This window comes from Alligator mississippiensis, chromosome 5 (assembly GCF_030867095.1).
Source record: "Alligator mississippiensis isolate rAllMis1 chromosome 5, rAllMis1, whole genome shotgun sequence".
NCBI classification, from domain to species: Eukaryota; Metazoa; Chordata; order Crocodylia; family Alligatoridae; genus Alligator; species Alligator mississippiensis.
The window spans coordinates 126,395,530-126,409,570 of record NC_081828.1 but is presented as its reverse complement, the minus strand read 5'-3'; the positions used below and the strand labels follow the sequence as shown (position 1 = coordinate 126,409,570).

The 14,041-nt window shown below is 47.6% G+C and overlaps 1 protein-coding gene across 1 annotated transcript in view; it reads left to right on the top strand.

Moving 5' to 3' along the window:
- Window positions 1–14,041, top strand: part of LOC109282203 (probable G-protein coupled receptor 141) — a 36,102-nt gene that overhangs the window by 14,498 nt on the left and 7,563 nt on the right. The window contains exon 2 of the mRNA XM_059728680.1: window positions 150–335. The gene's annotated coding sequence lies outside the window, so the exon portion shown is untranslated. The remainder of the gene's footprint in view (window positions 1–149; window positions 336–14,041) is intronic.

The window sequence follows — 14,041 nt, the reverse complement described above, 5'->3', positions numbered from 1 at the left end:
TGTGTTTGTCATCACTTATCTCTGATGCTCATCATGGTATGTTCTTCTCTTAAATCAGGTAACATACCCATGGTGAGGAGGAGTGAATAACATTTTAAGAAAGGTTTCATTTTTTAACTCTATATAATTGTATTTATTTGTTTAAACAGGATCAACTGTACAAGTTTGAAAAGCTGCATTTTTTCCTCAGCCATTCCAGTGATGAGTTATATTTCCTTTGTCTACATCTACTTCTGTAGACTGGATTCCAGCTGGGAAGTGTCAGTAAAATGGTGACAGAGACCAAGGAACATCACCCTTATATCCACTAAAAAGTGCTACCAAAAGAGTTACAGGTATCTCTAAAACTTATTTGAAAAAAATCATTATAAATAATGTACAGCAAATGCCTGTTTCACTGAGGTTTTCCTTTAATCAATAATGTATATTATAGGTTTCAAATAGGTGGGTCTGTTTATTTGCATGTTTCTATGAAAATATGTAGGTATCTTAGTAATATAGCCATCTCTGTCATGACAGAACACAGAATTAAAACTAGGCAAAAGCTGTCAAAAAAGTAAGTGTGTCCCTGGGCACACTGAGAAGCGATCATGCAATATTTTTCTAGCAATGCAGCATGAGCCAAATGGGCAGGGTTTGTTTCTTACCAGCATTTTCAGGATTGCCACAAACGAGATACAGACATACCCTTAGACTTCTCTAAGATATTTGGCTTGGTACTGCATAATGTTGGGATGAAGAAAATAGAATTTTACCAAATCAATATGACAGGTTAAATGGATTAAAGACTGACTAACTGACAGATCTCAAAGAGCAGCTGAGTAATCATTATCGAGTAGATGTGTCTACTGGGGTCTTGGAGGTTTCACTTCTTGGCTCTACATTTTTTCACCTCTTTATCAATCACCTGGAATAAAGAGAATAATTACTGACAAGGTTTGCGGATGGAGAACAGTTTAGGAGAGTGGTAAAGAATGAAGATGACAGGACACTGATAGAGTAGTCTGGATTGCTTGATTAACTGGGTGCAGGCAACCATTGTGCATTTTAATACAGCCAAATGTAAAGTACATGTATAGTTACAGCAGGACACACTTTCAGCATGGATAAATTATAAAGAGTTCAGAGGAAAGCCATAGGAATTATTAAAGAATTGGAAAAATATGCCTTATAGTGAGATAGAGTCCGGAAGCTCAGTCCATTTAGCTTCAAAATGATGGCTATGCAGAGACTTGATTGCAGTCTGTAAATATTTGCCTAGGAGCCAGAAGTTTGATAATGATGGGCTCTTCAGTTTAGCAGACAAATAAAAATATCCAACATCTACAAGATGAAGGCAGACAAGTTCAGATTAGAAATAAGGTGCAATTTTTAAGTTAGTCATTAGAAATAACTTGCCAGGTTTTTGACAGGTTCTCTTCTCACTAGAAAATTTTAAAGCAAGATTGGATACTTTTCAAATAGTGAATTTTAGTTTAAATAATTCAGGGAAGTCCTACAGCCTGTTAAATAGGAGGTCAGACTAGATGAACACAGTGGTCCTTTCTGAACTCATACTCTATTAATTAATCATTAATATTCAGATTTGTCACAAATAGCCTTCTGTCAATCATTTTTATCCAAGACTCAAGTTCCTGGCCACCTGCATAGCTAAATATGTTATCTCCTTGGCTGATGCAAAATACAGAAGGTGTGATGATTTCCTCCAAGTCCCTAACATCAACAGATAATTTACAACTAGATGAACCATATGAGATGTGTGGCTGCCTTTCCTTGGATCACTGTTCTTTAAAATATCTTTCTACCAAAAAATAGCCTAATATGGAGACAGAAAACTTCAAAATTTGTTTCTGAGCTTGTAAGACAGTACTGAACTGGGGGCACATCTATAGGAGATGCTACAATGTAGTAGAAATGAGCTACTGCGCTGTAGTTTGTTTTTATCATGCAGTAGCATTGCCAGGCACTAACTGTGACATGATGCTACTGCACAGTAGTAATGGGCTATTGCACAGTAGCATCAGGAAAAAAACGTGTGGCAATGGTACTGCGCGGTACACCAGTTACTGCACAGTCATTTAGTACTTGCTTAAGCCAGTTAATATTTATGAAGTTACTAAATGACTGCACAGTAAAACATGTGTAAACAGGGACTGGATGTAGCAAAAGGGTGGGAGGAGGAGAGCTGGGGAATTCTTGTGCTTACACATGTGATAGGGTAAATCCAATCCTCACCCTCTCCGTCTTCATGCGAATGAGAAAGCTGGTCAGAAGGGAAAGGCATGAAGCCTGTACAGTCAAAATGCAATCCTGAAGTGATCCCTAGCATGGAAGGACTTTTAAAGATGAGACTGGGTCCAGGAGCCTCAGCATAGCCAGTTTAGTGTGAACCTGAATATGCATCAAGAACTGTGGGTACATACTCTAAAACCGTACTAAACCAGCTATGGGCATGCACACTGTGGGTGCAAGCAAGCGGGAGGTGCTTCTTGGTGTTGCTCCTACAGTTGTAGAAGGAAGTATAGGTATTCCTTTAAGTGAAGGTACTGTAACACTCAGGCTTCAACAGCAGCTACAAAGTAGGTTCCTCTGTTGTTTCTCAGCCTTCCCCCTGAAGCTACTGAATAACCTGTTTTTTGTGCTGTGCAAGATACTCTGCCATAAAGTGAGTACCCATCTATAAGGCCTCATGTTTTTGTTTCATGTACGTCCAATTAAAATTCCGGTAAAAGACCTCACACCTGAAATTCTGTTCCCTATGCTCTGTCTGTACAATAGGAAATGGCACTGCACCACGATGTAGCAATTTCCTTTGTGAAATGTACGGTATTATGCTATGTTATGTATCTGCAACCTAAATGGATGCCTGTAGTGATGAGCCAGTAAGTTTACTACCATAACATTAGTCATCATAAATACTTTTTAAATTGAATGAAATTACACCCCCAAATTGCAGGACCTTATTCTCATGGGGGAAACTAATTATCAGGACATCTGCCAGGAGAGAAACATAGCAATGCATAAGCAGTCCAGCAAATTCTTGGAGTGTGTTGGGGATAGTTTGTTTTTTTTCATACAGATGGTAGAAAAGGCAACTTGAGGGAAGCTTTTCTCATCTTGCTGTTTACAAACAGGGAGGAACTGGTTGAGAATGTGAAGGTGGAAGGTAACCTGTGGGACAGTGACTGCAAAATGATAAAAGTTCAAGATCCTAAGGGAATTAGGGAAGGTGAACACCAAAATAAGGACATTGGACTTAAGAAAAGCAGACTTAAGCAAATTCACGGAACTGGGGGTGGGATCACCTGGGAGACAAATCTCTTGAAAAGGAGTCCAAGAGAGCTGGCTGTACTTAAGGAGGCCCTTTTAAAGGTACAGAAGCAAGATGAGATAGAAGAATGGGAAGTGCAACTAAAAGGTCAGCCTGGCTAGACAGGGATGTCTTTTGTGAGCTGAAACTTAAAAAGGAATCCTATAAAAAGTGGACACTGAGTCATAGTAAAAGGTTATGAGAAGGCTAAAAGAAGGTTAAAAAAATATTGCATGGTCAAGTAGGGATAAGATTAGGAAGGCCAAGTCACAATCTGAGCTGTAACTGGCAAGACAAGCAATATAAAGGCAATAAAAAGGAATTCTACAAATATGTCAGAAGAGGAAGACCAGGGAACCATAGGTCCCTTATGGAATGCAGAAGGCAATCTAGGATGTACGTAGATGAAACGGAGGCCCTAAGTTGAAGCAGTGGGTTTTAAAAAACACTGCTTCAATTTAGGGCTGATTAAACTTCTGTCATGCACATATGCCACTGACTTACCTGCCTCTCTGGTGGGGAGGGGAGGGTGAGCTGCCAGCAGTAACAGTAGCTGCAGCCCCTCCCTAGGTACCCAGCTCAGGCAGCGGTAGCTGCAGCCCACCCACAGGAACCCGGCTCAGGCAGTCCCAGGGGGGCATTGCAGCCGCAGAGGAAAGCACCGGTCCCCTGCACAGCTCAGACAGGCAAGCAGGCCAAGGGTGGGAAAAAAAAAGATCAGGCTCACCACTTTTCTAGGGTGGAGCTGATTTCCTGGGCTACTGCCAGGCTGCCTGCAGTGCTTCCTGCAGAGCTGTGGAGCTGCACAGAGCCCGGTGGTTTGCTCCACAGCTGTAGGGGCAGCAAACTACCACTCCTTGAAGGAGTGGTAGTTTGCTGCGCCCCAAGTCATTTAAGGCGTATTATGCTGCCGAATTTCCTACAGCGGCTGGAGTTAATGCACAATACGCTATTGAAGCATGAAAACACTGACACTATTAAAGCAGTGCAAAAGCATTTAGCCTGCTTTAAAGTGTCGTGCACACATGCCTCTCGTTTCGTTTACACATAGCCCTAGTTACAGATGTTGCAGAGAAGGCTGAAGTATGTAATGTCTTTTAGGCCTGTGCAAGTAGGCAGCTATTTGATCCAGCTTCGGATTCAACTGCTTTGGATGCCAGGGCTCTGATCTGGAGCTCCGGACTGGGTTTCTGCTTCGATCTGGCCAAAGTGGCTCCGAACCTTCAAAGCTGCCTTGGAGATCCAGCCACAGGGTATAATGGGGAATCAATGAAATATCTATAACTTTGTTGTTTTTTGCCTGATTTGGATGAAAACTTGCAGGGATGGTAGCCTCTGCTGAGAGCATGAAGCCTGCCAAGTTTCAAGAAGATCGGTACAGGGTCTTGGGGGGAGCTGTACCCCAAATTCTTGAAAGCAAAACTCTTGTCATGTGTATGTATTACAGCACAGGGGGGTGAAAACTGCGGAGGTGGTAGCCCCTGGTAAGGCCTCAAAGCCTGCCAAGTTTTAAGTTGAAAGATGCAGTGGTTTGTGGGGAACTGCACCTCAAGCTGCTGACAGGCAAAATGTGTGACAGATAACCCTGTGTGTGTTAAGGCGCAGTGGGCTGAAAACTGCAGGGATGGTGGCCCCTGCTGTGGCCACAAATCCTGCCAGCTGTCGAGGAGATTGCTGCAAGGGTTCTGGGGCCCTGCACCCCAAGCTGCTGACAGGCAAAACTCATGACATGGGTGCTTGTGCAAGACTGTCTCTGTCTTGGGGCAGTTGATTGTCTGTATTGATTATTTCCTCTCTTTAGTCTCTGGTTTTGTAGGTGTTAATTGATGCTAATTAACTTGTTGCATTAGCTAGCAACTGTGTATTGAGCTGGTTCCTGAGTGACTCATGATTGATTGGTAACTGGTAACACAGTAGCTTAGCAGCCAGGCCTGCAGTAGTCCTCCCCCCCCCTCTGCCCCCGGCCCCAAGACAGACATAGTTGCACAAGCACTCATGTCGCGAGTTTTGCCTGTCAGCACCCAGAGGTGCAGGGCCCCAGAACCCCCCTGCACCGATCTCCTCCACAGCTGGCAGGCTTCGTGGCCACAGCAGGGGCCACCATCCCTGCAACTTTCAGCCTGCTGCACCTTAACACACACAGTGTTACTCATGTCATGAGTTTTGCTTGTCTGCAGCTTGAGGTGCAGTTTCCCTCAAACCCCTGCACTTATTTCCTTGAAGCTTGGCAGGCTTTGTGGCCTGAGCAGGGACCACCTCTCCTGCAGTTTTCAGCCCACTGCACATTAACACACACAGAGTCACTTGTGTCATGAATTTTGCCTGTCAGCAGCTTGAGGTGCAGTTCCCTCCAAACCCCTGCACCAATCTTCTTGAAACATGGCAGGCTTTGTGGCCTCACCAGGGGCTATGACCCCTGCAGTTTTCACCCCCCTGTGTTGTAACACATAGACGTGACATGAATTTTCTTTTCATAGATTTCATAGACATTAGGGCTGGAAGGGACCTCAGAAGATCAAGTCCAGCCCCCTGCCCCAGGGGCAGGAAGTCAGCAAGAATTATAGGATCCCAGCATTCAGAGCAGGTGCTTGAACCGCCTCCGGTGGCAGTCTATTCCAAACCTTGGGGGCTTGGACAGTAAAGAAGTTCTTCCTTATGTCCAGCCTGAAACGGTCATGGAGGAGTTTGTGACTGTTCGATCTTTTAATCCCTTGGGGTGCTCTGGTGAACAGACATTCCCCCAGATCCTGGTAAGCACCCCAATGAACTTATAGCTGGCCACCAGATCACCCCAAGCCTGCGCTTTTCCAGGATGAAGAGTCCCATGGCTGTCAGCCTGTCTTCACAAGTTCTGCTTTCCTGACCTCTGATCATGTGCATGGCTCTCCTCTGCACCCTCTAAAGCTTCTCCACATCGTTTCTGAATTGTGGGGCCCAAAAATGGATGCAATACTCCAGCTGCAGCCTCACCAAGGCTGAGTACAATGGGAAGATGACGTCCTGGGACTTACTTGAGAAGCATCTGTGGATGCAAACGCTTGCTTTACTAGCAGCAGTATCACAGTGCAGGCTCATGTTCATCTTGTGGTCAGTCATGACCCCCAAGTCTCTTTCATCCATAGTGCTAGCCAGTGTAGCACTGCCGAGCCTATAAGAATGCTGCAGGTTTTTCTTCCCAAGGTGGAGAACCTTGCATTTTTCAGTGTTAAACACCATTAGGTTCTCATCTGCCCATTTCCTGAGCCTGTCCAGGTCAGCCTGGATCACCCTCCTGTCTTCAGGTGTGGACGCTTTACCCCAGAGTTTGGCGTCATCAGCAAACTTCGCCAGTCCGCTTCTGATACCAATGTCCACATCATCAATGAAGATATTAAATAGTATAGGCCCAAGGACAGAGCCCTGGGGGACCTCACTGGTCAGAGGGCACCATGACGATTGACTTCCATCAACCACCACCCTCTGGGTCCTACCACAGAACCAATTGCCCAGCCAGCGGATCGTGGTGTGGGCGAGGCCGCAGTTAGCCAGTTTTAGTAAGAGGTGATCATGGGATACGAGATCAAAGGCTTTTTTAAAGTCAAGATATACGACATCAATCTCTTCTCCTTTGTCCAGGTGATAGGTCACCTGGTCATAGAAGGAAATGAGATTGGTCAAGCAAGACCTACCTGCAACAAACACTTGCTGGCTATCCCTCAGGATGTTGCCATTGGCCAGCCTGTTAAGAATGGCCTCTTTGATGATCTTTTCTAAGACCTTCCCCAGGATAGAGGAAAGACTGATGGGCCTATAGTTTGCTGGATCCACTTTCCTTCATTTCTTGAAGATTGGTACAACATTGGCCTTCTTTCAGTCATCAGGCACTTCACCAGAGCACCAGGAGTTCTCGAAGATCCATGCCAGAGGCTGAGCTGTGATGCTAGCCGACTCCTTGAGTATCCTGGGGTGTAAACTGTCAGGGACACCTGACTTTAAGGTGTCCAGTCTCTCAAGCTGCTCCTTCATGAAGTCAGCATTGATGGAGGGTAAGGAATCTCCCTCACTTGGGCCTCCCTGTCCTGTAGTGGGCAGGGGCGTCCCGTGGGACTGATGAAAGACCAATGCAAAGCATCCATTTAGCAAGTTGGCTTTTCCCTGGGCATCGGTCATCAGTTGTCCCATCTGGTTTAGCAGGGGGTCCAGTGTTGCCCTTGCTTTTCCTCCAGCTCCCCACATATCTAAAAAAGGACATTTTATTGTCCTTGATACTTATAGCTAGTTGGAGTTCCATCGCAGCCTTGCCTTTCCTGGTTCACTCTCTGCAGGTCCAAACCAGTGCAGAGTATTTCTCCTTGGAGGTGGATCCAGTCCTCCATTCTTTGTAGGTCTGTCTTTTTAGACGCAGCAGGTCTGCTAGTTCCCTGGAGAGCCAAGGGGGCTGCTATGTCCTTTTGCTGCCTTTCCTCCAAGATTAGGTTCAGGGGATAGACTTTGCTTGTGCTTCTAGGAGTGCATCTTTGAGGATTGTAACAGGGGAGCCCTCTCTGAGCTGATTTCCCTGTGGCTCACCTGTTTCTGGGCTAACCTCCTGCCTTCTTGCCCACCACACCTTCATGATAATTAATTAATTGACGTTAATTAAGTGGGAGGCTGCCCATTTCTTGCCCCGATGCCAGGGGGCGCTAACTGCAGCTCCGTACCTCCCCTACACCGCAGCCCATGCCTCACAATTGGCATCCAGATGTTACCAACATCACTGGCCCCACTCTGGGCCCCAGAATCCTCCTGTTTGAACCTCACCTGGATCCCTCCATTCAGGCAGGCTAATCTGCCTTCATTCTAGGCTGTATAGCTCCCTGAGCTGCTTCCCCCTTACAGGTGTGGTTCCTCCAGGACCTTTGGCTCTACTGGCCCTGGCCCCACCTCCAGGCCAGTCGGAACCCCAGGCCCTCAGCTATGGGCGTCCCTCGTGGTGGGCCCCTAGCCCTTCGACCCTTCTGGTCCTGGCCCCAGCATTGACCAGTCGGGGGATGTCCAGACAGGTTTTTTGAGTCTATTGCCCCACTCTCTCACTGGGGTCCACCTTCCAAACCCTACAAGGGGGTAATCTACCCGGTTGTGGGAGCTGGGGTTAAGGCCCCCCGACCCACCTTTCACCGGGGTGGTAACTGGCCTGGCATTTCCTGGGGGCTCCCACATCACTGAGAGCCCCACCAGACCAACCACTCCTGGCAGGGTGCAGTTTTAGGTCATGCCGAGGACCAGAAGCCTCGTGACCATCCCCTACAGCTCCTCCCTTACCTCCAGTGTGTTCCACGAAGCCTCACAGCCAGATGGTGTTGCTGCGCCCCCCAGCAAGCAGCAGAATGCCCTGCTTATATAGGCAGCTCCTGAATCTAAAATGGCTGCCTTAATCAGGTACCTGCTGGCTGCTTGGTTTCAGTCCTTAAAGTGGCAGGCACAAACAGTGCCCTGCCACAAGGAGCAACCACTCATCCTAAACTCCCCTCCCCTTTGGCTTGTGGCCCTTTAGGGCCTCTCTGATGAGCCTCCTGAGCTTGTCAAAGTCAGCTTTCCTGAAGTCAAGAACTTCTGTATTGCTGACTGACTTGTCAGCTTTACAGCAGATGGTGAAGGTGATCAGCTTGTGGTCACTGTCACCCAGTTTCCCTTCGATCATTAGGTCACTGATTAGGTCATCCCCCATTGCTAGAACCAGGTCAAGCAGCGCTTTACCTCTTGTCAGCCCATTGACTTCTTGCATCAGATAGAGCTCATTCACGCACAAGAGAAAGATTTGCGACTGCTCAGATTTGGCCGAGCGCTATTCCCATGAGATGTCTGGGTAGTTGAAGTCTCCCATGACAACCATGCACCGGGAGCGTGCAGCCTCAGCCAATTCCCTGGTGAACTCCTGGTCAAGCTCTTGATCCTGGGTCAGAGGTCTGTAGTAGACTCCCACCATTGTGTCCCCTGTGCTGTGTTCCCATGGATTTTAACCCAGAGGGTCTCTAGTTGTCCACCCTGGGTGCCAATGTCAGCTTTCAGGGATGCATAGATTTCCTTGACATAGAGAGCTACACCTCTGCCCCTTTTGTCCACTCGATCTCTCCTGTACAAGGTCTTTAATGTCTTCATCAGCGACTTGGACGAGGGAGTGAAATGTACTCTGTCCAAGTTTGCAGATGACACAAAGCTATGGGGAGAAGTGGACATGCCGGAGGGCAGGGAACAGGACAGGTTGGACAAGTGGGCAGAAAACAACAGAATGCAGTTCAACAAGGAGAAATGCAAAGTGCTGCACCTAGGGAGGAAAAATGTCCAGCACACCTACAGCCTAGGGAATGACCTGCTGGGTGGCACGGAAGTGGAAAGGGATCTTGGAGTGCTAGTGGACTCCAAGATGAACATGAGTCGGCAGTGTGACGAAGCCATCAGAAAAGCCAATGGCACATTATCGTGCATCAGCAGATGCATGACGAATAGATCCAAGGAGGTGATACTTCCCCTCTATCGGGCGCTGGTCAGACCGCAGTTGGAGTACTGTGTGCAATTCTGGGCGCTGCACTTCAAGAGGGATGTGGATAACCTGGAGAGTGTCCAGAGAAGGGCCACTCGTATGGTTAAGGGCCTGCAGACCAATCCCTACAAGGAGAGACTAGAGAAACTGGACCTTTTCAGCCTCCGCAAGAGAAGGTTGAGAGGCGACCTTGTGGCTGCCTATAAGTTCATCACGGGGGCACAGAAGGGAATTGGTGAGTATTTATTCACCAAGGCGCCCCTGGGGGTTACAAGAAATAATGGCCACAAGCTAGCAGACAGCAGATTTAAATTGGACATTAGGAAGAACTTCTTCACAATTCGAGTGGCCAAGGTCTGGAACGGGCTCCCAAGGGAGGTGGTGCTCTCCCCTACCCTGGGGGTCTTCAAGAGGAGGTTAGATAACCATCTAGCTGGGGTCATCTAGACCCAGCACTCTTTCCTGCCTACGCAGGGGGTCACACTCGATGATCTATTGAGGTCCCTTCCAACGCTAACATCTATGAATCTATGAATCTATAGGGTATAGCCATCTATACGTGTGGTCCAGTCACGGGTAGAGTCCCACCAGGTCTCCGTTATCCCTACAACATCATAGTTATTTGTGTTAAGCAGGAGGACAAGTTCCTCCTGTTTATTCCCCAAGCTTCTGGCATTTGTGTACAGGCAGGCAAGTGTCCCTTTGGGGGCCCTTGCCTTGCCCACAGCTCGCTCCAGGGCTGGAGCAGGGGTGGGTTGGGTTCCCTTAAGTGCCTTGGCCTGCTTGCTTTGCAAGGGTTGCTCAGTGGGCCAGCAGTAGCAGTAGTCTCCCTATCCCCCGGCGGGCTTAGTTTAAAGCCTGGTGGAGCAGGTCAGCCAGTCTGGCTGAAAAGAGCCTCCTCCCCAGCGGAGACAAGTGGAGGCCATCCCTTCCCAGCAGCTTACTGCCTCTCTCACCAAAGAGCAGACTGTGGTCATGGAAGCCAAAGCCTTCCCAATGACACCAGTGCCGCAGTCTTTGGTTTACTACCTGGATCTTCCTCTCCCTCCTCAGCCTGTAGCCTGAGACTGGGAGGATCGAAGAAAACACCACCTGCACCCCCAGGAATTTGGGGTGTAGTTACCCCGAACCTCTGCACTGATCTTCTTGAAACTTGGCAGACTTCATGCTCTCAGCAGAGACTACAACCCATGCAAATTTCATCCAAATCAGACAAACAACAATAAAGTTATAGATATTTCATTATACCATTATACCATTTTACCCTATGGCCAGATCTCCAAAGCGGCTCTGAAGCTTTTCCGAACTGCTTCGGAAGCTGCGAACCACTTCGTAAAGCCTAACAAAGCCAGCGCTTTGATCCAGATGTGTTGCTTCAGATGCCAAAGCATCCAAAGCTTCTCCGGATCCGAAGCCTCGCAAAGCCCTAATGTCTTTCTTCTGTCTTCACAAATAGGGGCAGCTACCAGATAATGAATATAGTTGGCAGTGAAGATAGGGAAACAGCTTAGAGTAGTGAAAAAACAGGTTAGAGTTTACTCGGGGAAGCTAGACTGGGGCAGGCAAAATACAGCTCACAGGCTGGATCTGGCCTGCTAGTCCATTCTATGTGGCCTGTGGGGCCCCTAAAAAATTAAAAAATTAATATTTATCTGCCCTGGCAGCCTGTCAATGCTGACAGGAGCCACAGGCAGTTAGGACCCAGGGGGAGCCTCAGCAGGACTGAATAGCCCAACCCTGCCCACCCCCAGCCATTTCACTCTCGTCCTGCCCCCGCCCTGCTCCAGCACCATGTGGCTGCCGGCTGCATCGTTGGACAGGGAGCACGGGGCTGTGCTGGTATGGGGGTGTATGGGTGTGTTTGTGTATCCAAGCAGGGACAGTGTGTGTGTGTGTTGGGGGGGGGGACAGGCAGAGACAGTGTGTGTGTGTGTGTGTGTGTGTGTGTGTGTGTGTGTGTGTGTGCAGGCAGGGATAGTGTGTGTGTGTGTGCGTGTGTGCGTGCGCGTCCATAGGCTGAGTCCCACAGGCACACCCCACCATACACATGCACCCATACTCTCTCACTGCCATAAACGCAGACCCCCCACATCCCCTCACACACCCCAAGCACCCTTCCCCCCACAAACCCCATACCCACCCACATCCTACATATCCACACACACACCCACATGCTCTCTCACCCCACACACCCACAGCCCCCCACAAACCTATACCCACCCTGCATAATATACAAGAGTAAGACTTCATTTGAAGCTATTGTGCATCACCTCTGTGTACACTACACAAACACATATCAATTGGGGCATAAATACTTTTTGAAACCAAATTAATGAATGCTGTAGATGTTAGCTTTTTAGAATATAATTTGGTATTTTTCTGGTTTTGAGATGGAAAAACCTCTTTCTGAAAGAAGTAATTCCAGAGGCAAGAGGAGGGACTTCTGGTGGCAAAGGTCGGAGGTTAGGGGGTAGGACCTCCAGTCATAAGATGGTGACCGGGGACGGGGCATCTGTCAAGGAGCGGGGCTGCCAATGTGGCCCTCAACAGTTTGCTGAAACTTGGTAAATGGCCCTCCACCTGAAATAATTGCCCACCCCTGAGCTAAATGCTTTCAAGTCAGCAGGGCTGGATGTAATATACCCTAGGGCAGGGGTTGTCCCTAGGGCACTCTAGGGTTGGAGAGGTACTTGAGAAGGCCTGACGGGGTATGTGCACCTGGGCAGGAATGGAGCACTGCCACATACCATCCTGCACTGCTGCACAGGTGCTGCACGCTTGGCCAGACATGGGGGAATCTCACACGCATGTATTTGGCTGTGTGCCCCACCTCCACCCCCTGCTCCACATCTGGCTTTGCCCCACTTATGTCGGGGCTGGGGGCTGCTGGCACAGTGCTGCATGGCCCCCTTGCGTGCTGCATGGGCCCCAAGTGTCCAGGAGGCAGTAGGTGTGTGTGGCGCTGTGCACAGGCAACTGGGGGCCACGAGCGCCAGATACTTGCAGTGAGAGGGGAGGGGGGAGGGGCCCAGCCCCTTGTTCCAGGAGCTCAGCTCATTCATTCCTCCTGGGGAGTGGTGCCTGAAGCAGCAACCACCGTGACTGCCCCATGCTTGCCACCCAGCTTCTCCACGCCTGGCCGCTTGCCACCCGCCTCCCCTCCCTGTCCTGGGGATACACATTAAAAAAGGTTGAAACCCTCCACCCTAGGGTATTGAAGGAACTGGTTGAGGTAATTTCAGAGTCATTAGAAGAGCAGGTTGGACAGACATCTGTCTGGGAAGGTTTAGTCAGGGAAGATTCTGCCTTGGGTAGGGGGTTGGACTAGATGACTTGTGAGGTCCCTTCCAGCCCTCCTTTCATATGATCCTATAAAAAGGAAACTCTCTGCAAAACCCCACAAAGAAGATTGATAGTGTGCAACATTGTGCAAACACCATCATTTCAATATATTGGCTACATACTTAAGAACCTAATTACATGTTTAGCTGTCTTATTAGCAGAGATTTATGAAAATTCAAAACACCTGGTATTTCCAGTTTGTTTGTTTTTTCTAGTGTGGACTCTGATAAAGTTACATAGGTCAGAGCCTGAAAAGCATCCAGCTGGGGTCATTCAGCTCCAGTCACAGAACTACTACTGATACTGCTATGTTCATCATAGCAGCCCAGCTTTGAACATGCTGCCTATATTGCAGTAACAGTTTTTGGCTTTACATACACCATTCAAATTAAAACTATGTGCTAATGCAATAATAGAGAGACATGTTTTCAACATAAGGCTTGACAGCTTGAAAAATTGACAAACAGCTGTTGCTAATCCTTTCTGGCATGAATAATTTAAAAGCTAAAATGCAATTTTACTAAGTGACAACAGGAACTTCTTTACTGTTCTTACTGCTTCCAGTAAGCTGCAAAATGTTGTAAATTGCAAAAATCCTTTTGATTACAACATTATACTTCTCAGAATTCACTGATCTGAGTTACAAATATAAATTTAGTGTCTAGAATACATTGTCAGCTGTTACAGAGTTAATATTTATGGAGTTACCATATGGAATCTAAGATAAAACAGTTATCTCTGACAGAATATGTAATAAAATAGCTAGTGGTATGGATATATAGAAGGAACTGTTGACTTTTTAGTGGTCTCAAATACTAGAAATGATAGGAACTTTAGAAACATTTCTAATAGCTAAAATTATTTTAGAAATCAAAGTCAGGGAGACATAC